Consider the following 24284-nt stretch of genomic DNA (forward strand, 5'->3'; position numbering starts at 1 on the left):
TTCTCTGTTTTGATGAATTCAGCATTTTTAGATTCCATATATAAGTTAGAACATACAGTATTTGTCTTTCTCTGTCTGGCTTAATGTCACTTAGCATAATGCCCTCAAGGTCCATCCATACTGTCCCAAAGGGCAGGATTTTCATTTTTCTGGCTGAATAATATACCATTGTAAATATATACCAAATTTTCTTTATCCATTCATCCACTGACGGACACTTAAGCTGTTTCCATATCTTGACTATTGCGAATAGTGCTGTGATGAATATGGAGGTGCAGTTAAATATTCAAGATAGTAATTTCACTTCTTTTGGGTATATACTCAGAAGTGGAATTGCTGGATCATAGCTATTTTTAATTTTCTGAGGAACCTCCACTCTGTTTTCTAAAGTGGCTACACCAATTTACATTTCCACCAATAGTGCACAAGGGTTCCCTTTTCTCCATATCTTTGCCAACTCCTGTTGGCCCTTATCTTTTTTATAACAGCCATTCTACAGGTGTGAGGTGATATTTCACTGTGGTTGTGATTGGTATTTCCCTGATGATTTGTGCTATTGAGCATCTTTTTATGTACCTGTTGGCCATTTGTATATCTTCTTTGGAAAAATGTCTATTCAAATCCTTTGCCTATTTTAAAATCAGACTGTTTGGTTTTTATGTAAGTACTATACATTTTTTATTACTATAGCTTTGTAATAATGTTTGAAATTAGGAAGTGTGATGCTTCCAGCTTTGTTCTTTCTTCAGATTTCTTTGGCTACCCAATGTCTTTTATGTTTCCAGAAACATTTTAGGATTTTTCTTCTATTCTGTGAAAAATGCCATTGGAATTCTGATAGGGATTTCTTTGAATCTATAGATGACTTTGGGTAGTATGGACATATTCACAGTATCAACTTTGCTGATCCATGAACACAGAGTATCTTCCTGTTTATATGTGTCTTCTTCAATTTCTTTCATCAATGTCTTGTAATTTTCAGTGTACAGATCTTTCAATCACACACATCCTTGGTTAAATTTGATGCTATTTTATCAAAAATAATGAAATCCTTAGGAATAAATTTAGCCAAGCATGTGATTAGGATTTTTGTCTCTTTTTCTTTTTCAGATAGTTCATTGTTAGTGTCCAGAAATACAACTGATTTTTTTAATATTGACTTTGTTTCCTGTGACTTTACTGAATTCTCTTATTAATTCTTACAGTGTTTTGGTGGAGTACTTCAGGTTTTCTATATATAAGATCATATCACTTACAATCAGAGAATATTTTACTCCTTCCTTTCTGACTTGGATGCATTTTTAGTTCTTTTTCTTGCCTGACTGCTCTGGCTAGGACTTCCAGTACTATGCTGAATAGGAGTGATAAGAGTAAGCACCTCCGTCTTGTTCCTGATCTTGGAGGAAAAGCTTTCAACCTTTCATAACTGAGTATGTTGGCTGTGGGCTTGTCATATGTGGCCTTTCTTATGTTGAAGTATGTTCCTTCTACACCCAATTTGTTCAGAGATTATATTATAAAAGGATGTTGACTTTTGTCGAATGCTTTTTCAGTGTCTATTGAGATGATCATATAATTTTTATCTTTCATTCTATTAATATATATAGTGACTCTCGCTCTCTTGTTTTTCCATCCCTTCACTTGGAACCTATGAGTATCCCTAAAGCTGAAGTGAGTCTCTGGAAGTCTTTGGAAGGCAGCATGGGGTTTGTTTCTTAATTCATTTGGCTATACCTTTGGATTAGATCATTTTATTCATTTGCATTTAAAGTAATTATTAATAGGTAAAGACTTACTAATGCCATCTTATTAACAGTTTTCTGGCTCTTTCTTAGTTCCTTTCTTCCTTTCATCCTCTTTTGCTGCCTTCTTTGTGAATTGATATTTTTCCATATTAGTATGCTTTGACTCCCTTCTCTTTATCTTTTGTATACCTACTGCATGTTTTTGTTTCATGATTATCATGAGGCTTACAAAATATCTTACAACAGTGTATTTTTTAAGACTTTATTTATTTATTCATGAGAGACTCAGAGAGAGAGAGGCAGAGACATAGGCAGAGGGAGAAGCAGACTTTCCGCAAGGAGCCCAATGTGGGACTTGGTCCCAAGATCCCGGGATCACGATCTGAGCCAAAGGCAGCTGCTCAACCGCTGAGCCACCCAGGTGCCCCATAACAGTGTCTTTTAAACTGATGAAAACAGGGACACCTGGGTGGCTCAGTGGTTGAGCATCTGCCTTTGGCTCAGGGCATGATCCTAGTGTCCTGGGATCGAGTCCCACATCAGGTTCCCTGTGAGAAGCCTGCTTCTCCATCTGCCTATGTCTCTGCCTCTCTCTGTCTTTCATGAATGAATAAATAAAATCTCTAAGAAAAATAAACTGATGAAAACATAACTTTGATCACATACAAAAAAATCTACCTTTTTACAATCCACCCCATATTTTGTTTTTGATGTCATAATTTACTTCGTTTTATATTGTATATCCATTGACAAATTATTGTAGCTATAGTTATTTTTAAAACTTTTTTCTTTTAAACTTTTAAGCTAGAATTAGGTAATTAACATACCACCATATTACATTATTAGAGTATTCCAAATTTGACTCTATACCTACCTTTACCAGTATCTTTATATATTTTCATATGTTTTTATGTTACTAATTAGTATCTTTTCTTTTCAGTTTGCCAAACAAGTATTTCTTGTAAGGCAAGCCTAGTGGTAATCACCTCCCTCTGCTTTAGTTTATTTGGAAAAGTCTTTATCTCTCCCTCATTCCTGAAAGACACATTTGTGAGGTGGATTATTCTTGGTTGGTAGTTTGTTTTTTTCTCCCAACACTTTGAATATATGATACAATTCTATCCTGGCCTGCAAGGGTTCTACAGAGAAATCCACTGAAAGCCTTTTATGGGTTCTTTCATATGTGAGATTTTTTTTTCTCCTGCTATTTAAACATTTCCTATTTGCCTGAATTTAGACAGTTTTATTATAATGTATCTTGGAGAAGACCACGTGGGGTTGAAATTTTGGGGTGAACTGTTAGATTCATGAACTTAGATGTCTACATCTCTCCCCAGATTTAAGCAGTTCTCATCCATTATTTCTTTAAATAAGCTTTGTGCCTCTTTCTCTCTCTTCATTTTCTGGGACTCCAAAAATGCATAGATTGTTACTTTTAATAGTGCCCTTTACTCCACAAAGGCTTTCTTCACTCTTTTTCACTCTTTTTTTCCTTTTGCTCATCTGCTGAATGATTTCAACTGATATGTCTTCAAGTTCACTAATTCTTTCTTCTACTTGACTGAATCTCCTAGTGAATCTCTCTATTGAATTCTTCAGTTTAGTCACTATAATTTTCAACTCTAGGATTTGTTTGCTTATTTTTAATTGTTTCTATTTCTTTGTTAAACTTCTGATTTTGTTCATGCATTGCTTTGCTAATTTCATTTGATTGTTTTATTGTAGTTCATAGAACTTCTTTAGGAAGATTACTCTGAATTCTTTGTCAGACAATTCACAGATCTTCATTTCTTTAAAGTCAGCCATTGGAGTTTTATTTGCTTCCTTTGGTGGTGTCATGTTTCCTTAATTATTCATAATCTTTGTGGCCTTGCAATGGTATCTGTGCATTTAAGGAGATAAACAACTCTTTCAATCTTTACAGACCATCGTAGCAAGCAAAACTCTTCTCCAGTCAGCTGGTCCAGAGACTGTGGGTGGGCCATCTGGTGGTATCAGTGGGCTGGCTTGCTGCTAGAGTCACTGGTCAGGCAGGTCTGGGGCCTGGGTCAGCAAGTGGGCAGACCTGGTGCACAGATACACAGGGACCAGCCTGACTGTGTCCATGGAGTGGGCCCGGTGCTAGGCCTGCCAGGGGGACTGGATTCATAGGTGCCCACCTGGATCTTATGTTTACAGGGAATGATTGGGAACCTTGGGCCACAGAAACTACCTAGACTTGCAGAAGTCAGGTGATGCTGAAATATTCCAGGAGCCTGGTAGCACTGAAGCCACCCTGTGTCATGGCACCTGGCCAGCAGGGTAAGCTGGGAGCCTGGGTTTATAGGAATCCAGTGGAAGCCTGGTGTCACAGGGGTTGCCTGGCAGCCTGAGTTTCCAAAAGCCCATCAGGAGCCTGGGGCCACAGGAGCAGCCTAGGGCCATTGGAATCTGCAGGTCCTGGGGTGAGCTGGAGCCTTATGTCAAAGATACCACCTGGGCCCATGGGAGCAACCTGGGGCCATAGCAGCTACCAGCAGTTGCTAAAGCCAGCATGGACCAGGGTGATATGGGGGCCTGGTTTCCCCAGAGCCTACTGGAAGCCCACAGCAATTCCTCAAATGTTGGGAGAAATGGCAGGTCAACCATGAAACAAAAATTCCCTGACCTCAAGAAATGTAGTTAATTATCCATTAGCAAGCAGTTAGTGAGTGCCTCCTCTGTGGTAGGCATTGTGCTGATGCAGTGGACCTAATGGTGAGCACAGTCAAGGGCAAGATCCAATCCACCTCCTCATCCAACAGACAGACAGTGATTCAATAGCAGAGGAGTTACTGTAAGTGATCACAGTACCACAAAAATTTATAAGATAGGGAAGCATCCTAGTTAGGGAGATCAGGGAATGCTTCCTTGAAGAAGTGATGATGACATGAAATCTGAAGGATGAGTAGGAGGCCAAAGGGAAGGTGGGTGGGGCTATAGAAAGAGCTTACTATGCATGCATAAATAATTGTAATGCAAATCAGAATGAACAAGTATTATAATAGACATTAAAAAGCACAATAGAACTTCAGGATCTTTTTCCTTTTTCATTATATAAATCACATAAAATTATCATATTTCAAGTATGAACCCAGAAACCCTAGCATTAGTTTTGTAATTGGTCTCAAAAGCCTGGAACACAATAAGACAAAAACCCTGCAGGACAGGAATTTGAAATAATACTTTTAAGTCAGCAAATGTTGAAAGATCCAAGACATCAAAGCAAAAAGGGAAATAATGGTATTTGCCTTTTCTGATGAAAACTAGCAACATAGAAGGAAAAAGAAAAGACTAAGATGCTAAAATCATCAGTCACAGAAGGTATTCCTACAACACTATAGGCCAGAACCTCCCTACCTCATCACCCACCATTGCTGTGGTTAGCTCTAGCAGAAAAGTAAGGACATCTCATTAGGCCAAAAGGCCTAAGGACATCTCATTTGGCATGAGGCCAAAAGACCTCATGCAAGATACAAAGAATCTGGTTAAGTACAAGTTCTGAGACTGCTCAATAGGTTCAGAATAAATCCAGAAGGAAATAATGAATAGTCTTTGCAAATCCCTACCATCTCTTGCTACAACCCCCATCCAAACTGTTCTCTATTTGCCACAATCAACTAATGTGACCTTTTGAAAATATAATTCTGTCATGGGCCACATACATCTCACACAAAAAAAACAAGCAAACAAATAAAAAACAAACAAAAAAACAGAAAACTTTCAGTGTCACACACTTAAGGTAAAGATATAGCTCCTAAAAGTAGCCTGCAGGGGCTATCTGGTCTAGCTTCTGCAAACTTCTCCAACCCTATCTTGCACCTCACCCACTTTCTCCTTATATGTTTCCCCAATGACAGCCTTCTTTCAGTCTCTCATATTCAACCGTAGTCCTTGTTACCTCAGGGCCTTTGCATATGTTGCTCCTTCTAACTGGAATAGTCTCTTTATCCCTAGTTGATTGCTGCTGCTCATTCTCTAGTTCTTGGCCCCTGTTTAAGATAAACTGTTTCTCTGCCTTAACTCTCCCTATTACAGGCTCAAGTATCTCTTCTCCATGGCACATGTACATATATCATCTTGATTATTTAACTAATGTCAGTTCCTCAAACAGAAAGGCTGGAATTTTGTCTGCTGTAAAGTACAAAGAAAGCAAAAGAAGAGTGGGATTCCAGAAGGCCCTCCGCTGCTAATAATTTACATTTTAGACTAATGTTTGTTTTTCTCTTTTATAAAATTAAACATAATTATCTGTATTCCCTACCTGTCCCATTGGGAGTTTGGAGGAATTAATGAGATGATGTTTGTGGAGTGCCTGAGGCCCCCTGGATACACTATTATTAGAACTGTTAGGTAAAACATTGCTTTTGGTAATCCATAGGGTAACATCCAGATGAGAAAGTTGACACCAGGAAAAAAAAATGGTAAAGTGAAACATTAAAGACAAATTGCTATTTGGTGATTTTTCAGTGATGAAAATCATCCTTTCCTTCTGAACTTCTAACAGCACTCTCCCATCCAGTAGCCACTAGCCACATATGGCCATTTAATTTAAATGGAGAAACTGAATTTTAAATAGCCTCACATGGCCAGTGGCTTCCTCATTGGATAGTGAAGATACAGAGCAATTCCATCAACAAGAACAAAAAAATTCCAATGGACAGAACTGTAAATCTAGGAGGGCACTCTCTTGTTGATGCTTCACATGTGAATCCTGTTATGTGACACTTTTAAACCCTCATCCAGAGTAGGGGTTTGGAACTTTATCAGCTAGGAGAACAATTACTCATAGAACTAAAAGTACATGGTTTCCTTTCAAACTCATTTGTTTTGCCTTTTGTGTGCTGCCTTTGCCTGGCTGACACTAAGAACATGGGCAGTGCAGAAGGGGTTAAATGTTTCTCGTTCCCTTGCCCCCCCCCCACCTTGTTTCTCAGTGTCCTATCTACAAAATAAGCACTGAAGTCTGGGCAGGTAGTAGAATAAAGCCATCTGAGTGACCATGAATACAGAGTTTCATAGCTAAAAACTGCTATGTCCCCTTGTCCATAAGATGACATATAGGTCATTAATATATTCTCATAGGGAACGAAGCCCCTCTGGTATGAAATGCTGCTGCATCTCATTTTTCTCTTTATACTATTTTAATCTCGTTGGATTGGGGGGTGGGGTGGGGAACAGAAATGAGCCCAATGCATTCTAACTTTGTGTGGGTGTCTCCCTGGCTTGGTTACCAAAGAAACCATTATGTTCCATACTATTGAAATAATGGCTCTACCAGCACTCTAAATCCTTTCTTCTTTTCTAGCCTGACTGCACTGCACATTTAAAGCCACCATCTATTGGCCAGCAGAAGAGAAGGGTTTCTGGAAATGCCATGGCCTTTCCTATACTGTTTTAAGCCTCAGTCTCAAGATTTCAACCTGAGAAGTCAGCTTCCAAGGCCAGTATCTCCCAAGCAGAGCCAGGATGCTGTCTCCATGCGCCACTGCACTGCCAAACTGCATAAGTGAAAGGTATTTGCAGACATCCTGTGAGGCTGCCAAAAGCCTCCTGCCACCCGTGCTGTGAGGCTTCTCTCTTGCTGCAGTCGTGAGGACACTGCTGCTCCAGCCCAGAAGTGTGGTGGGGAATGTGGCTGTGATGAGCACTGGCCTGTCATCCTGGGTGCAAGGGATCACCCTCTCATGGAGGCTCACGGCGGATCCCTAGAGCAATGAATACAGCGGCTGGGACCACCTGTTACCACGGCTGCCAGGTGGTCGGGCTGTGTCCTCCAGAGAAAACCTCTCACTCCAAAGAAAACCCGGGAGCCCAGGATGCTAATGTCTCTAGGGAGGTTTTCTAGAAAAGGACTCGGTTTTCACCCCCTACTGACATTTGCCATCTCCACCCACTTTTTTCCTGGCTTTACTGAGATATTACTGATATATAACATTTGTAAGTTTAAAGTGTACAATGTGATATCTTGATACACATATATACTGCAAGATGATTACCACAGTAAGGCTAGCTAACACCTCTATCACCTCACATAATTAACTTTTTTGTGTGGTGAGAACATTTAAGGTCCCTCTTACCAACTTTCAGGTATATAATAGAGGATGGTCAGCTATAGTCACCATGCTCTACATTAGACCCCTAGGACTCATTCATTTTACGATTGGAAGTTTGCACCTTACGACCAACTCCTTATGTGTATATGAAGGCCTGATGCACTGGGCAAGTTCTCCATGAATCTGAGGCAGCCAGGAACTAAGGAGTGAAGTCTTTTTATAAACTTCCAGGTCTCTGTAACACAGGGTTCCGAGCTACTCTCTCTAGCAGTGTGGCTACTCTTTTGGAGGCTTTACAAAGATGTTAGAGAGCTTCCAAATTTCTCTCTTATAGGCATCTAAGTATAAATCTGGTGAAATTTTGCAATCTGTTCAACCACAAGAATGTTACTGATTACAACTTGAGAACAAGCAATTATTCTTAAAGCTAGTAGTTGCTTCCACCAAGACAAACCCACACCCCCACATATAAAACAAAATTTTAAGTGAGGGGCCTCCAAACTATTTGGATAAAGCAAGCATCCTACCTGTACGAGAGATTTTTGCATACCCCTGAATATATATACGCTTATTCATAAAGCACATACATGTTCTATTACACTAATATATTATCACATTATAAAACATGTGCCCAAAATTGAAATATCAAAAACATTAAAAATGAAAATGTAATCTTTTAAAAATTATGCTTAATTTTGTTTCATTCATTAGAGGTACAAAAGTCACTCCTGCTCTCACTGGCAAAATATGAAATTTTTGAGTAGTATGATCCAACATACTCTTCCTTTCTTAATTTAGTTCAAAAGTCACATATTACCTCTCTAGCACTCATTAGGAAATTTTAGATTGACTTTTTTTGGTATATTTTTTTATTGGAGTTCGATTTGCCCACATATAGCATAACACCCAGTGCTCATCCTGTCAAGTGCCCACCTCAGTGCCCATCACCCAGTCACCCCATCCTCCTGCCCACCTCCCCTTCCACTACCCCTTGTACGTTTCCCAGAGTTAGGTGACTCTCATGTTCTGTCACCTTCACTGATATTTCCCACTCATTTTCTCTCCTTTCCCCTTCATTCCCTTTCACTATTTTTTATATTCCCCAAACGAATGAGACCACATAATGTTTGTCCTTTTCCGATTGACTTACTTCACTCAGCATAATACCCTCCAGTTCCATCCACGTTGAAGCAAATGGTGGGTATTTGTTGTTTCTAATGGCTGAGTAATATTCCATTGTATACATAGACCACATCTTCTTTATCCATTCATCTTTCGATGGACAAAAGTCATGCTAAATTCCGCTAATGCGGATTCTTAATAGCTATAACTTAATAGTAATAATAATAATAATAATAATAATAATGATGATGTGTTTTAAAAATAGATCATATTTATAAGCCCTTAACCGGGTACATGTAAACTTTAGTAAGTGGTAACTACCTAAAAACATATAATGAGCCATGGACCCACTGTCAATACCTCTTTGCCCTCAGGATATGTGATAGGGTGACCATGTAACATACAGACCAAGGAGGGGCATCTGTGTCCTTCTGTATATTAAATACTAGCAGAGTCATAGCAGAGTCATCATATTATGAAAATAAAAGTACTGGATGCCTAATTAAATTAGAATTTCAAATACATGACAAACACTACTTTATGCCAATGGGGGCATACTTAGACTTAAAAATTGTTGTTTATCTGAAACTCACATTTAAGTAGGCAGCCTGTCTTTTATCTGGCAACACTAAATATTAGAAAAGCTTAATTTGTTTCTTCTCTTTTTTTCCTTTTTTTTAAAAAAGATTTTATTTATTTATCCATGAGAGACACAGAGAGATGCAGAGAGAGAGGCAGAGACACAAGCAGAGGGAGAAGCAGGCTCCATGCAGAGAGCCCGACGTGGGACTCGATCCTGGGTCTCCAGGATCACGCCCTGGGCTGAAGGCAACGCTAAACCACTGAGCCATCCAGGCTGCCCTTTTTTCCCTTTTTTTAACCAAAAGTAAATACACATTGGAGTTCTAATATTTGTTTTCTGCATGCTCAGAAGTGGAGACCCCTTCTAGGAAGCTATCACCAGAGTCCATGAGCAAAGCAGTAGCTTCCTCAAATACCTAACACAGCCAACGCTGATTAAAAACACACTCCCTTTCATTTAAGTTCCTTAAAGTATTCCCTCCCAACGCTCTCACTATACTTTAGTAGCATCCCAAGTCAATGATATGACTGATTGATATAGAACCTTCATTTTTCTGGCCAGTAAGTATATTCACAAGCAGAGTGAAAATCACAAGTAAAGAAGGAGGTTGGGGCCACATGTGTGGGTGTGGGTGTCAACTCACCCACCCTTGCTCCACCTCTAGTTACCTGTTCCACCACCACCAATGATACCCAGTATGCTGATCAACATCAAATCGGACCACAATACAGAAATGCAGTGATTATGGCCTAAGGAGTTCAAGAGAACACATGGTTGGAAGATGTGTCTTTGTGCATTAACGCTATAAAATTCTGAAAGGTAAATTTAACATGACCCTAAAATTACTTCTCGTTCACACTTTCCTGCCTACTTTGTCCAGCATCGACAAAGCCTGGTAGATTACCTTGGGAAAATCCGTGGCAGCTGGGATCTGTGGCAGTGTGACGGCTGATGCAGTATCACAGGTAATGAAATAGCCAGCATTAAATAAGGGTCCCAGGGAAAATGAACGGCAAGAAGATCTCGGTTGTTCCAATATAAACAGGTTCCAAAGAGCCATGGTATTGTGAGTCTATCTCTTTCTCAGGAAGTAAGCAAGGGGTGCTAGGTGACACAAGCCAGGAACGGTGTATTTGACAATAAAGAACACTAATTAGGTGGTACCGAGATCTGAACGAGAAGACATGATGGCTGGACACAACAAAGAATCTTCACATGTATTGATCTGACAATAAACACATATGTAAATAGCACATCTCTACTCATCCACTGTCCTAAATCTTCATCAGTAAAATGCTAAACCTCACATGCATCCATGAATTTTTATAGTACAATTTTTATTCAATTGCTTACATAGATAGAGGTCACACACAAAATATGTCAGGTGCCCCCCTGACATTTTAGGGGCAACCCTAATAGCAGGCAATCCCAAAGTTCTACTGTGCTGCTCTAATATGCAATTTTAAGATGGAGCAGAGCCTCAGGATATGGTCATGGGCAAGGTCATTCTCTACAAAGGACAATAATTATGGAGTGCCAGCTCTGTGCCTGATACTGTGCTCAGGGCTATGCATACATTATCTCATTTTCTACTCACAAGAGGCCAGGAGAAATAGTAAGTTGCTTTGTTTTGAGCCACCGCATGTGAGAATACTGTGTTAAGCAACAGTATGTCATTGAAAGAGGTTAATCTGAACTTTTTGTTTCATTCATTTGCCCCGAACTGCTGTGGAGCAAGCAGCTCTCAGATCCTTTCATCTCCTGTTTACGATTGCAGAACTAGGAAGCAACAGGAAAGACACTGGCAAGAGCAGGCCGACAGATTTCCCATGAGGAGGTATATAGACGGCAGAGGCAGAACAAGAGGCCTTGGACCCCAGACTGGACCCTGACCCTGCCTTTGGACCATCCCGCCTCACTAACAGGGCAAATTCTGCAGTGACCTGACTGCCCTGGGCTCTGCTGCCCCTTAAGTGTGCCATGCCCAGACTAGGAAAGTAGGTCTTACTTTCCCTGGAGCCAGACGCATAGCGTCCTGGCTGGGGTCCCCTGTCATCTCTGGGATGGCCCTTTCATTATCAAGCAAAACTTCATCCTCTTTTTTTTCACACCACATGGAGGCAAGAGAGGAACAGAGAGTGAGTCTGGGCCCTGCAAATGCATTCAGACCAACTAACATGGAACTGGGGGCAGGTGACATGAACAGCTGGACCCTGGTGAGCTTCTTCAGTCATTTCACCTAAGACCCCAGTGCTACTTACTGCCAGCTCCCTTCTGAGAGTGGATGCCTGACTGAGCCTTTCTCCTCTCTTACGTGACCTCAAACAAGACAATGCACAGAGGTCATCATTAGTGCCTGGTGCCGGGAAAAATGAGGACTGCTTCCCAGCAAGTCTACATCACACAAAATGCTCCGGCATGACAAGACACAGGGGAATACTGGGAACTTTGTCCTTTCTCCTTGCCGATTGGCATTTGACCTTTATTTCTAAGGTGTTTTTTAATTCAGTAAGACATGGGCCAAAGAGAACGGAAGTGAACTTATAATAACAATGTACACATATAATGCATGTCTGTGTGTATGAGAGAGAGAGAGAGAGAGAGAGAGAGAGAGAGAATGAATACAGGCCAAAGGAGCAGCAGAAGTGTCAGTCACTGCTGGTCTCTGTGTTCATTTCTCTACAAACTGAATCGTTTAGGAGGAATCAGATCAGAGCATACAGCAGGGAATGAAACAGACAAAACTCCTCACAGAGCTTAATTTAAGATTGTGGGGAGAAGTGCAAGAGAGACACAATAAATAAAATACATAAATCATACGGTATGTGAGACACTGATAAGTGGCGTGGAGAAAAATAAAGCAGTAAGTGAGGATGAGGGAGTAGAGGTAGGGGGGTACATTTTTAAATAGGGTGGTTAAGGAAGGCCTCGGTGAGGATAGGGCAGGCAGCACTTATCTAACTTCTTTGCCCAAGGAAACAAGCTTGGGGCAACTCACAGAAAAGAGGAGACGCTGCTTTGAAAAGCAGTTTCAGCTGGGGAGGAGAAGCATTCCCAATTAGGAATTGTATTTGGCTGCTGATAAGTAAAATACCAGTGGTTTAAATAGGATAGGGGCTTTTTCTCTTGCATAAAAGAAGCATGAGGATAGGCACTTCAGAGACATGGGACGTCTCCATGTTGTCATCCAGGCCTTGGGCTCCTTGTACCTTTCTGCCTCCCCTGCCTGAGCTCTCAGCTGTCATTTTCAAGTCTGCTGCAGGCCAAAGCAGTTGCTTTATCACCAGCCATCACACCTGTGTTCCAAGCTGACCTGTGCCTCTTATAGTGTCTTCCCATAGGTCTCAGCCAGCGTGTTTTGCCTACGCATCATTGGCCACCCCTAGTTATAAGGGAAGCTGAGAATGCATTTTAGCCAGAATGTAACTTCTCATAATAAGATTAAGCTTTAAAAAAAAAAAAACTAAGGAAAAAGAATGGCAATTAGCCTTACAACTCAGGAAAGAAGGGTAGGGTGGAAGGAATGCTCCAGTCTACAAAATGGAGGCTTTCTATTCTATCGCAGCGGATAGCACAGCCTCCCAAAGACTAAGGCTGTAGCTGCAGAGCCCATGGTACCTGCAGGAGTCTGTGCGTAACACTTCATGGGATAGAACCTCCAGGAGCAAGATCACCAGCCCCCTATCCCCGGGGGGCGGTGCCCCCCCAGCTCCTATTTTGTCTTGCATCAAATTGTGGCCCTTAAGTTTCAAAGAACCCGAAAGCTCACCTGGATCAACCAACACTTGAATCCTCCCTCAGCATTCCAGAAAGATCTCTACCCAGCAGTGCATACCAAAAACCTAGGAGTAATCTGGATTCCTCTTCTCTAACAACACCTTCCTAGGGTAGCCAACCTCCATCAAAGATTCATCACCCTTTCTGACCTTCCTTCTGCTACCAGTGTCTACAAGCAGCAGCATCCTTGACCCGGTGGCCAGCAGCCCAGAACTGGCCTCTCTGGTTCCACTCTCATATCCCTACATTCCATGTACCACACAGCAGCCAGGACGCCATTTGAATCATGTAAACCCAGCCACATCACTTTCTTTTTTTTTAATAAATTTATTTTTTATTGGTGTTCAATTTGCCAACATACAGAATAACACCCAGTGCTCATCCCGTCAAGTGCCACATCACTTTCTTACTTAAAACCCTTTGCTGGCCTCTCAAGACACTGAGATCAAAACCCAAACACCACAATCTGGATGCTCCCCATCTCTCTGTCTCTTTGCGACCCAGCCCCCCAACCCCTGCTCTGCTCAGGCACTTAAGTCACACTGGCCTTTTTGTTACTTGAACACACCAACGTCCTTCCTCCCTTGGAGTTTATACTGGAATGTTCTTCCCCACAAGGCTGGATCCTTCTCACCATTCATATCTCCACTAAAATATCCCACCTCCTCAGAAAGACCTTCCCTGACTAAGTCTGCCTAACGACATCTCATCCCTACTAGACACTCCCTAGCACATCACTTTATTTTCTTCAGGAATACACTAGTTAAATTTAACATGTTCATACATTGGTTTTCTTGTTCACTGTCACCATTACTAAGTTCCGTGAAGGCAGAAATACTGCTTCTTTTGTTCTATCTCTAGCACCATGGTGAATGGCACATGGTGGGCCCTCAACAGCAGTGAATGAATAATATCATTTGAAATGCCCTCATTCTCCTAGTCACTCTTCCCTGGACACACCGCAGTCTATTATAAGCCCTCAAACAGGCTCCAAGAAATACAACTCAATTCTTAGAATTGTATCATTAGCAAAGAACAGCATAGCACTTTTGAGCATTACATAATGTCCCCTGACCTGGTTCAGTGGCTGATTTAGAAAATGAGTTGTTGATGGGGTGCCTGGGTGGCTCAGTCCATTAAGCATCTGCCTTTGGCTCAGGTCATGATCCAGGGTCCTAGCATCAAGCCCCACATCAGGCTCCCTGGTCAGTGGGGAGACTGCTTTTCCCTCTCTCTTTGCCCCTCCCCCTGGCTCATCCTCTCTCTCTCAAATAAATAAATAAAATATTTTCTTAAAAAAAAAAGGAAATTAGTTTTTGCATATGGATGGCATGGATCCATTTTGAGAATTTTCAGGGGTCAGAGACCCAGGTCAGAAATCACTGCCCCACAGCTGGTCCTTTAATGATATCTGATTAGAGTCAAGTTTCCAACAGCCCAGCAACTGAGAGAGTCTCCCTAAAATCAGCTTGAGATACACAGGTATACACTGGAGATATCTCAAAGCCAAAATTCTTATCATGTAACCATTCTTCTGATTTTAATGTTGACTTTCTATTTTTAGAAATAATCTAGATTTTAGACTTTTATTGCCTATTATTACAATTTTTTGAGGTGCTGTAGAGACTTCTATGCATTCATAATACATCATTTCTCTTCCTCCTGGGCAAAGAGCTAGACGGACAGGAGGGGCTACGTCACTGAATTCCAGCCAACAAAATCTGGGTAGAAGTGATCTACACCACATGACAGAAGGGCACTGGGTCCCTGAATGATTGAGTGGAACAGAGTCACCAACACTCTCTACCTGAGCTGGAATGTGACATCAGTGAAAAATAAACTCTCATTGTACTAAACCACTGAGATTTTTTGAATCGTTTGTTATGACACTTATCCTACCCTGATTTACACAGAGGAATAAAATAAAGACCCTGCAATAATAATAATGTTAAATTTTCAAAGAGAAAACAATTCAGCTTTTTGCAATCTCAGCTACTGGGGTTGTTATGAATAATGTAGTTTTAACATCAGTGGGTGATGAGCAGAAAGCTTTGCGGCTTCTCAGATGACATAAACATAGTGTATTTGCTTTTCAGGTGCTGGAAATGTGTCTGACTAATACATGAAAGAAATATTTTAAAAGGCTGACTTGGAGAAAATGCTCAACATGGAGAGAACAAAATTTTTCCAAAAAGGAAAACAACTCAGTCTGGTCCCAAAGCCTTCCCCAGGCTCTCACAGAGGGACATCAAAAGTGAAGTAAAATGCCTGGACTTATTCTGAAATTTAAGGAAAATTTTCTCATGAAGGTAGGATGCTACTTAGTTATCATTTCATTTATTTTTCTAAAGTGATTTTTTTAGGGGGAGGAAGAGGGGCAAAGGGAGAAGGAGAGAGAGAGAGAATCCCAAGCAGTCTCAATGCCCAGTGCAGAGCCCAACCTAGGGTTTGATCCCATGACCCTGAAAGCATGGCAGGGGCCTGAGCAGAAATCAAGAATCAGACACTTCACCAACTGAGCCCCACAGGCGTCCCAAGTGATTGTTTTTAATCAAGGAAAACTGTCCAAAGTCTTTATCCTGAACTCCTTGGGATTCATAGGATCAAACTGAACCACTCTTCTATATGACCACCCTTCAAATATTGCCAACTAACACTTTATACTCAGGCCATTAGATCTTCCTGAGAATCAGGAAATTCTATGCAATTTCGGTTTTTCCTACAGACTTCCTGCCTCTCCATATATTTAGTAAGAATAATAGTCATGAACAGTAATAATATTAGCATCTGTAGCGCACATGATAATTGACAAGTAGCTTTCATGCCCATTATCAAGTTATAATACTTGGCGATACTCTTCATTATCCATTTCTTTCTGTTCTCCGTGTGTGGCATTTGCAAAATTGTAATGTCCCAACTTTGTAATGTTTCCTGGACTACCACGGCCCCACTCACTAATTACATGCAGTAGAGTTAGCATGCATTACAATTTTATTCGTAAAATATGGATGTATTCTACCAGAAGAGCAAAAGCATCAATTATCTCCATCAAAAATTTAACTTGCACTGTTTTTCTAAAATTATACTTACCACATTTCTACAGTTTCCTTTTTCAAATCCTTTGTTTCTCTTATCGTTTCCAATATGCCCCACTCTCTTGTCCAGCAGGATCAAGTTTCCAGGTTTCCAGCCTGTGTTGTGAAGCCCATGGCCTGCCAATGTTTTAAATAAAGCAGAACTTTAGAAAAATGATTACATGAGTACAGATGAAAAGGCTATCTTTGGGTGGTGTGACTGCTTTCTGACTTATGTTCCTTTAGGTTTTCCAAGGTGGTTTTTTTTTTGTTTTTTGTTTTTGTTTTTTGTTTTTTGTTTTGTTTTTGTTTTTGTTTTGCATTGAGCATGTAATTCATTTTGTAAGTAGAGAGAAAGTAAAAAAATAATTAACCATAAAGCACTTCTTTGAGCCATGTAGCTTTACTACCTCACTACATATTAGAATTGGTTTGGGTTCATTTTGGTCTTGGTTGTCTCTTGTCCTAAACCTCATAATGGAAAGAAGTGATAGAGCAAAATGCGTTGTCTCTGGCAGAATTCTCTCCCCTCCAAAGAAGACTGTTTAGAAATGAACATTTTTTGAGGCACCTGTTTCCTTTCCATGAGGATGACAGATAAAGCTTGATTGAGAGAAATGCCAATCGTGTCATGAGGCAAATGAATTAACTTTCTAATATTTCTTTCCTGACAGTAAATCTCAAGTTTTACTCCTCTGCTTAGCAAAATATTTTTAGAAATATCGTTTGTTCAATAGAGATGATGCATTTTACTACTTTTTAGAGCAAACCATTGATCCCTATCACCGTGGCATTAGGTAGGCCTCACAAATCATCTCGGCATGTGCCCTCAGCCTCAAATAAATCACTGACAGAGTGGGAAAGCAAAGGGAAATGCCAATCAGAACTAAGGAGCCAAGAGGAAAATTGTGCGGTATCTCTATTTATGAAATTTCCTCTCTCTTAAAGTCTTTGGGTATTCTAATTTTTTAAAAAAATTTATGATTAGGAACAGTTACCACTGTCAAACCAAGACCAACCTTGACATGATAAATTTTTTAAAAAATTTATGATAGTCACACACACACACACACAGAGAGAGAGAGAGAGAGAGAGAGAGAGGCAGAGACATAGGCAGAGGGAGAAGCAGGCTCCATGCACCGGAAGCCCGACATGGGATTCGATCCCGGGTCTCCAGAATCGCGCCCTGGGCCAAAGGCAGGCGCTAAACCGCTGCGCCACCCAGGGATCCCCTGGGTATTCTAATTTCTTTTGCAATTTCCTTTTGAGAATTTCTCTCACTAAATACATTTTAGTATAGTGCAAATTTTCCCAGCAGGTACTTTTGGGTTCTTGAAAAATTCTATACAGATTCCCACTAAATACCACCCAGAGTGAATCTCTACATAATAGGTCAAGAAATGATCAACAGGATGAATGGACCTTACATGTATGTATGTACATATACCCACACACTGGTATTTATTGGCTCAATTTTATAGTTCCTATCAGAAAATCAACTATTGTCCAACTGAAAAATTTTCATCTACTTTGTTTACATTCGTTTTATAATCAGGGAGGCTTGGGTGAAAATCTTTAAACATAGATAAACTCCCTTCAGGTTCCTAAGGATTCTCTCTCAATTGCTGGAGACTTCCTTCCTGGGTAAAGTAAAGTAAGTTTCTCTCCATTTTCTCCCGCCTTATTACACAAAGTTTTTCATCTCCTGAGCTCAAGGAACATACTGCTGGGGCTTTCTTAGCACAAAAAGAAAGAATAGGGAGAGGTGCTGGCTCTCAAACCAAGGACCCATGATTCAGCAGCCATGTCAAGGTTGGTCTTGGTTTGACAGTGGTAACTGTTCCTAATCATGGAGATTTCTGGCTACCAATAATACTATCTTGCCTTGAGAAGGTTTGGCTAGAGCAAAAAAGGATTAGTGATCTGTCCAGAACCTGCTAATATTTTCCCTTAAATACAATTATATTCTGTTACAATATTTCCACAGAATCCCACAGTAACTTTATTCCCCACTACAAAAAGAAAGGTGGAAAGGAGAAAAAGAAATCAATAGAAGTGTTAGCCACAAATAAAAAAAGAAACAAAATTCTGATTAGTAAAGGTAAAAGTCCTATTGCAGTGGCATTTGAACTAGGGTAGGATAGACTGCTGTCATAAATAGTCCCGCAGATATATAACAGTTCAAGCACAATAGAATTGTATTTCTCGCTCACAGGATAGTCCAAAGTATGCTTCCTGGTCAGTTGGTGGCTCTTCTTCCATGAGGCAATTCAGAAATTCAGACTCCTTTTACCTGTGGTTCTGGAATCCCTGGGGCTTTGTAGTTATCTGCACCCAGCTGACAAGGAAAGAGAGTATGTTGGAGCTGACTAAGGGAGGAAGTAACAAGTATCTTCTACTCATACTCCCATTGGCGAGAACTAGTCACGTGACCAAACTTGACTGCAAGGGAAGCTGGGAAATGCAATCAAGCTGGGTGCTCTAGAAGAAATGAAAAAATAATTTGGTAAACAGCCAGCAATCTCTGCTATAACTGGTCTGAAACCACCGGTTTTATTCATTTATTTTTATTTTCTGTTAGTCACTTTTGCATTCCGGAATCCCGAATATTTCTGCTCAATACTTAACAGGGCAGACATCTCATAAAATGCTCGATGAATGCTGCAAGTCAGGAAATGAATCACTGTGAGATTTCATTCTATTATTTATATTTTATATATAGTATATTCTCTTTTTATATAATTTTATATATTTAATGTAATATTTAATATTAATCTACTATTAAGACAGTCTAAAACTAATTCCAATCTCATATTTGATTCAATCTTCCTCCCGTTCAGGCTGACTAGTGAGTGGCTCGGGAGACTTGGAATTGGGCGGTGGGAGGTGTGGGACCCAGGAAATTTAACAAAAATCCCCTACCCCTGGACAAGCAGAGCAGGACTGACTCCATTTTGTGCTGCACCTGCCTTGTGCCGACCTGCTTAGGGCACTGACCCGCCCTAGTCAAGACCAGGGCACACCCTAATCGGAAATCGGCTCAGTGATAGGCCAGTTCAAATGGATACTTTAGGGTAAAATGTAATTCAATCGGCCACCTGCGTGTGGACCGACATGACTGTGCAACTCTCTGTGTATCCCATTGGCCACTGGTCCCTATAAAGCTGCTACACCTCTTGGTCTCGGGGGTCCAAGTCCCTGCTCCGCTGTGTCGGGTACGCTCGGACCCAAGCTCGAGCTTGTAAATAAACCCTCGTGTGTTTGCATCGGTGTCGGCTCCTCTGGTTTCTCGGATTCGCAATCTCGGGCACAACAGGAGGAGGTGTCAAACCAAAGTGAGAGGAACCGCTCCCTCACACACTGCCTTCTTCCCTCCTTAGGGCTGAGGCAGTGGGCTGGAGGGAGAAGAGAAAGAAGAATTCTTTTCATCCCTTCCCTTTTCTTTCACTGGTTATAATTACCGTTCTCTTCTGTGGGGAGGTGAGGTGACCATCACTTTTCGATTGGTGTCACTGTCGTCCTGTACAACCCTGACTGCCCTGAGGTCCCTCTGTGAGTGGGGAATTTAAAATGCTGGCTCTCTGAAGAGAGAAAGCACCCTGGCTCCTCGGAAGACCCCGTGGGAGGTCTCCCCTGAACAGTGCCCTGTGGTGGAAGATCCCGCTGAAGTTGGCCTCTTCCTCACCCCTCCAGGCGTCCTCCCCATAGTGACTTGTTCACGGGACCCCTTCACCGAGGTGGCGGCCCTCTGGAGGGGGTGGGGGCGCACAAACAGGAGAGTGTATGCTCTAGCCACTTTCCATGGTACACCCCCGCCCCGCCCCGGACACAGCAAAGTCCCACACTCTTGCCATGCCACAGGGTAGGAATGCTGGCTGCGCCTGGCACTCTGCCTCTCGGTTCTGATCTCTCATCCCTGCCATACCCCCTGGGCCCCAGAGTCGTCATCCCAGAGCCGCGGGATGCATGGGGCATTCTGCTGGCTTGGGCGCTCGGCAATCTTGTATAGGAGATACTCTTACTCTCAGAATTGGAGTGGGGATTGTGGGAGTTCTGTCACCCTGGGTCGTGCAGAAGGAACAGACAAGTCAAATGCTCCACGGCCCGGGGGAGGCGCTGGTTGCCGCTCCGTGAATCTCTACCGACTCCCTACCCAGACGGCCTCACATGCCATAGCCACATTCGCCTGACGGAGGGAAGCAGAGGGAGGCCCGCACTGGTGCCTGCTCTGCTGAAATGGTGCCTCTCAGCAGGCAGACTCTGGAGGAGCAGACTATTCACATGCCTTGGTAATTCTCTGAACTTAAAATTCCGAGGACTCAGTGCCTTTTGTTCTCAGATGTGAGTTCTAGTCAAAATTCCAGGAAAAAGCCTACTTTGCACTTCACACCATGACTCTGAAATGATTTCTTTGTCGACTGAAGCTCTGACATTTTGGAGCACTGAATCTGATTTCTGGCTGTCTAATCTGTGGGGTACTTCCAAGGGAAAGATAGCAGTCCCTTATCCTTTATTCTGTACAGATCATTCCTACCAGCCATCCAGAAAAATTGCTGACCTTTGGACATATAGCCCCGCAAAAGGCAAAATCTGGAGCATTTTCACTCCCGATGCCTTATCTAGGATAAACGTAGAAATGTTTATGTGTAATCCACCTAGCATGTGCTTAGAAAATATCACTGAATTGGCCCAAATTATTAGGAAGAAATGAAGCTTTTCATTTCAATTACTCTATGTAATTTGACTACAAACTCTCCTCCCCTTAATCCCTTGGGAAGATACTTGCTTTAAAAAAAAAAAGTGGTAACACTTTGCTCTAAAATCAATTCTGGGAAACCCCAAATGAGTTTCACAATTTTAGGTTCTAATCATAAATTGCTTTGGGAAATAACCATTTTGTAAAGCAACATAGAATGGGCTAGACAAACACATCCCTCCCAGAAATACACACACACACACACAATGCATATATATATATATATATACACAATATATATATACATATGTATATATAGGCCTGTAAGTGGTGGAATTCTATTTCAAATTTTTCTTTGTACTATTGTATACCTTACAAATTTCTACAATTAATGTATATTAATAATAATATTAATGATAGCATTAATTAAATGCTTACATCTGCAAGTCACTGTGATACATTTCCTTACATATACCTTATTTAAACCTCAAAACAGGACAATAAGATAGGAACTATGATTAACCCCATTTTGTTGACGGGACAATGACAACTTACAGATCTGTCATTGCAAAGCTGGAAAAATGGAACAGCTCACATGGGGCAAAGTCAATATATGAATCCATATCTTTTTTTTTAAAGATTTTATTTATTTATTCATGAGAGACACAGAGAGAGGAGCAGAGACATAGGCAGAGGGAGAAGCAGGCTCCCTGTCAGGAGCCTGAGGCAGGACTCGATCCCAGGACTCCTGGATCATACCCTGATCCAAAGGCATGATATGTATACTCTTGACTGTGGGCCCAAGTCTTTCATTTCCCTTCACTCCACACCTGGAGTGGAGTGCATCGGTGTCCCTATGACTCCACATCTATTTGGATCTGGGTCTGTATTCTTTCCACTATACCATGTGACATAACTGATTTAGGAGGACTTTAGTTGGAGCACAGATCAGAAAATGCCTCAACCATGAACAGCATGCCCAGGTTTATCCTCATGAGGTGAAATGGAAAATAGTGCTCTCCATCTGAAGGCAGAATGGGAGATAGAGAGGACACAAAGTAGGTGTCTGCAAAGTTGGCTCTGTTTCCCCCAAAATGCATATAAAGCAATGTGGAGTGAAGGGAAATGAAAGACTTGGGCCCACAGTCAAGAGTATACTAAAACACAGCTGTGCACGGGAGGCCAACAATTCAGGAATACCTCACCTAACCAGAAGTCCAACTTGCAGCAGCCTCAGCCAGGTGTAACCCACGGAACTCCAAAATTGAAGGACTTTTGTGCAGCAAAGATGCCCCCAAAAGCTATGAACTTCATAATATAAATACATGGAGATACCACTGGTCTCCTCCAGATGACCGTGTGTGTGAAAAACAGAACTGGATTAGATACAGAACACACCGTAGCTAAAGAACATCTACTGGGATGAGGAATGTGAGACCAACGCTGCAAGCAGAAGCATTCAGGCAGAGCAGCTGGGTGAGGTAGGGATGTTCTGTGAATGGACCCTGTGAGTCCTCCACCTTTCAATAGCTGCAAAAGACATCACTTCGTGGCAGCACAATAAAGGACCAATATTAGAAGCAGAAAGGATACTGGAGGTCACCAGACATCAGATAGACTCCTCCCTATCTTACAATTGAGTTGATGAAGTAACAAATTATTGCTGCTCATAATGACAATCCTGAGTCTTTAAGAGGCAGTGATGATTATATCCCAACACCTATGCTTATGCATGCTACGAAAAGTAAAAATAAATGTAATGGCATTTACATACAGAAACTGGGATTTCCTGAAAAAAAAAAAAAACGCTTTTGTGAACTATCTCATTCTCTGATGAGGTCAGATATATTGGTCATTATGGTAAAACCTGGTAATAACATTAGCAGAGGACATGGAGCTTTTGCAAAATCTACCAGCGCTTTTCATCTTCACACCCTTCCTCTGAAATCCCCAGGTTATGTATTTCGTACAATTACCCTTACTCTATGGATTTGTCTCAGTGAAGCCACTTAAGGCTGACTGAGCCACTGTTAAAACCTGAGTCCCCTAACTAAGAGCTCCAGGAATCTTCTTCCGGGTTTCCTTGCCTGATAGCTTCTTCAGAAAAGTGATGCTAGAAAAAGAAATCTGTACCTAACAACAGCTGGCCATGCCACACCATTTATGCATTAATTCCTTCCGCAAAGATTCATTAAGCATCTGACGCACTTGGCCCTTGCCACAAAAACACTACAAAACCACCTCAAACTAAACAGCTTTAAACAGCAGTTATTACGCTCTCACAAATTTATGTGTTAGTTGAAGGGCAGATGATTCAGGCTCTGCGGGCATGTCTGCAGGTCTCAGCTTCAGGCTAGCTGATTAGGCCCGGGCTTAGCTGTGGTGGTACCGCTGTGCTCCACGGGGCTCTCATCCTCTTCCTGGGGCTGGAAAATGAGCCTAGGCAGGTACCTCTCATGGCAATAGCAGAGGTACAAGAAGAGAAGCCTCCTTTTCAAGTGCTTTCCAAGCTTTTGGTCTGGCCTCCAAGCTTTGGCCACTTAATATTCCATTGGCCAAAGCAAGTCAGCCAAGAGGCAGAACAATAGAGTCTGCCTCTTTAATGGGACAAACTGCAAAGTCAGGTGGCAAAGGATGTGGATATAGGAGGAAAGAAGCTTGGGCCCATTAACGCAGTCTACAACAGCACCTACCATATTCTAGGCACTGTGCCAGGCACTGGGGATACAATGCTGATCATAACAGAAACCAGCCTCCTGGAGCTGACACTCAAAACCTGACCATTAGGGGCAGCCCTAGTGGCTCAGCGGTTTAGCGCCGCCTTCGGCCCAGGTCGTGGTCCTGGAGACCTGGGATCGAGTCCCACGTTAGGCACTCTGCATGGAGCCTACTTCTCCCTCTGCCTGTCTGTCTGTCTGTCTGTGTGTGTGTGTGTGTCTCATGAATAAATAAATGAAATTTAAAAAGAAACCTGACCATTAAACTTCTACCCACATGAACTCCACTGCAGCCTGTTACAACTGTAACCAAAATTTAATAATGAAGTTGGCTACCTCTCATGGTATTTTGCATTTCTGGGAGGAATAAGTGCTTTGAGGGATTATCTATTATTTTGAACTCCTGTCACCACTGCTCCCTGTGTATTGTCATGCATTATCAAGATGGTCTCCTCTGATAGATTCGTTCATGTGCATAACTGGATTTATTAAGAGA

At 41.6% G+C, this 24284-nt stretch overlaps 2 long non-coding RNA genes across 3 annotated transcripts in view; one reads left to right on the forward strand and one right to left on the reverse strand.

Moving 5' to 3' along the window:
• LOC119868176 overlaps nucleotides 1–24284 on the reverse strand; it is a 42302-nt gene that overhangs the window by 2829 nt on the left and 15189 nt on the right. Inside the window, exons 2-3 of the long non-coding RNA XR_005385923.1 lie at nucleotides 18589–18713; nucleotides 16392–16513 (exon numbers count right to left, since the gene is read on the reverse strand). This is a non-coding gene — a long non-coding RNA (uncharacterized LOC119868176). The remainder of the gene's footprint in view (nucleotides 1–16391; nucleotides 16514–18588; nucleotides 18714–24284) is intronic.
• Nucleotides 7034–16600, forward strand: LOC119868175. 2 transcript variants are annotated; one of them, XR_005385922.1, is made up of 4 exons: nucleotides 7034–7279; nucleotides 10189–10343; nucleotides 15398–15610; nucleotides 16470–16600. It is a non-coding gene; the product is annotated as an uncharacterized LOC119868175 (long non-coding RNA). The 2 variants fall into 2 exon arrangements; XR_005385921.1 differs by having other exon boundaries at nucleotides 16467–16537.

The sequence above is a fragment of the Canis lupus genome, chromosome X (assembly GCF_011100685.1).
Source record: "Canis lupus familiaris isolate Mischka breed German Shepherd chromosome X, alternate assembly UU_Cfam_GSD_1.0, whole genome shotgun sequence".
Taxonomy (NCBI): domain Eukaryota; kingdom Metazoa; phylum Chordata; class Mammalia; order Carnivora; family Canidae; genus Canis; species Canis lupus.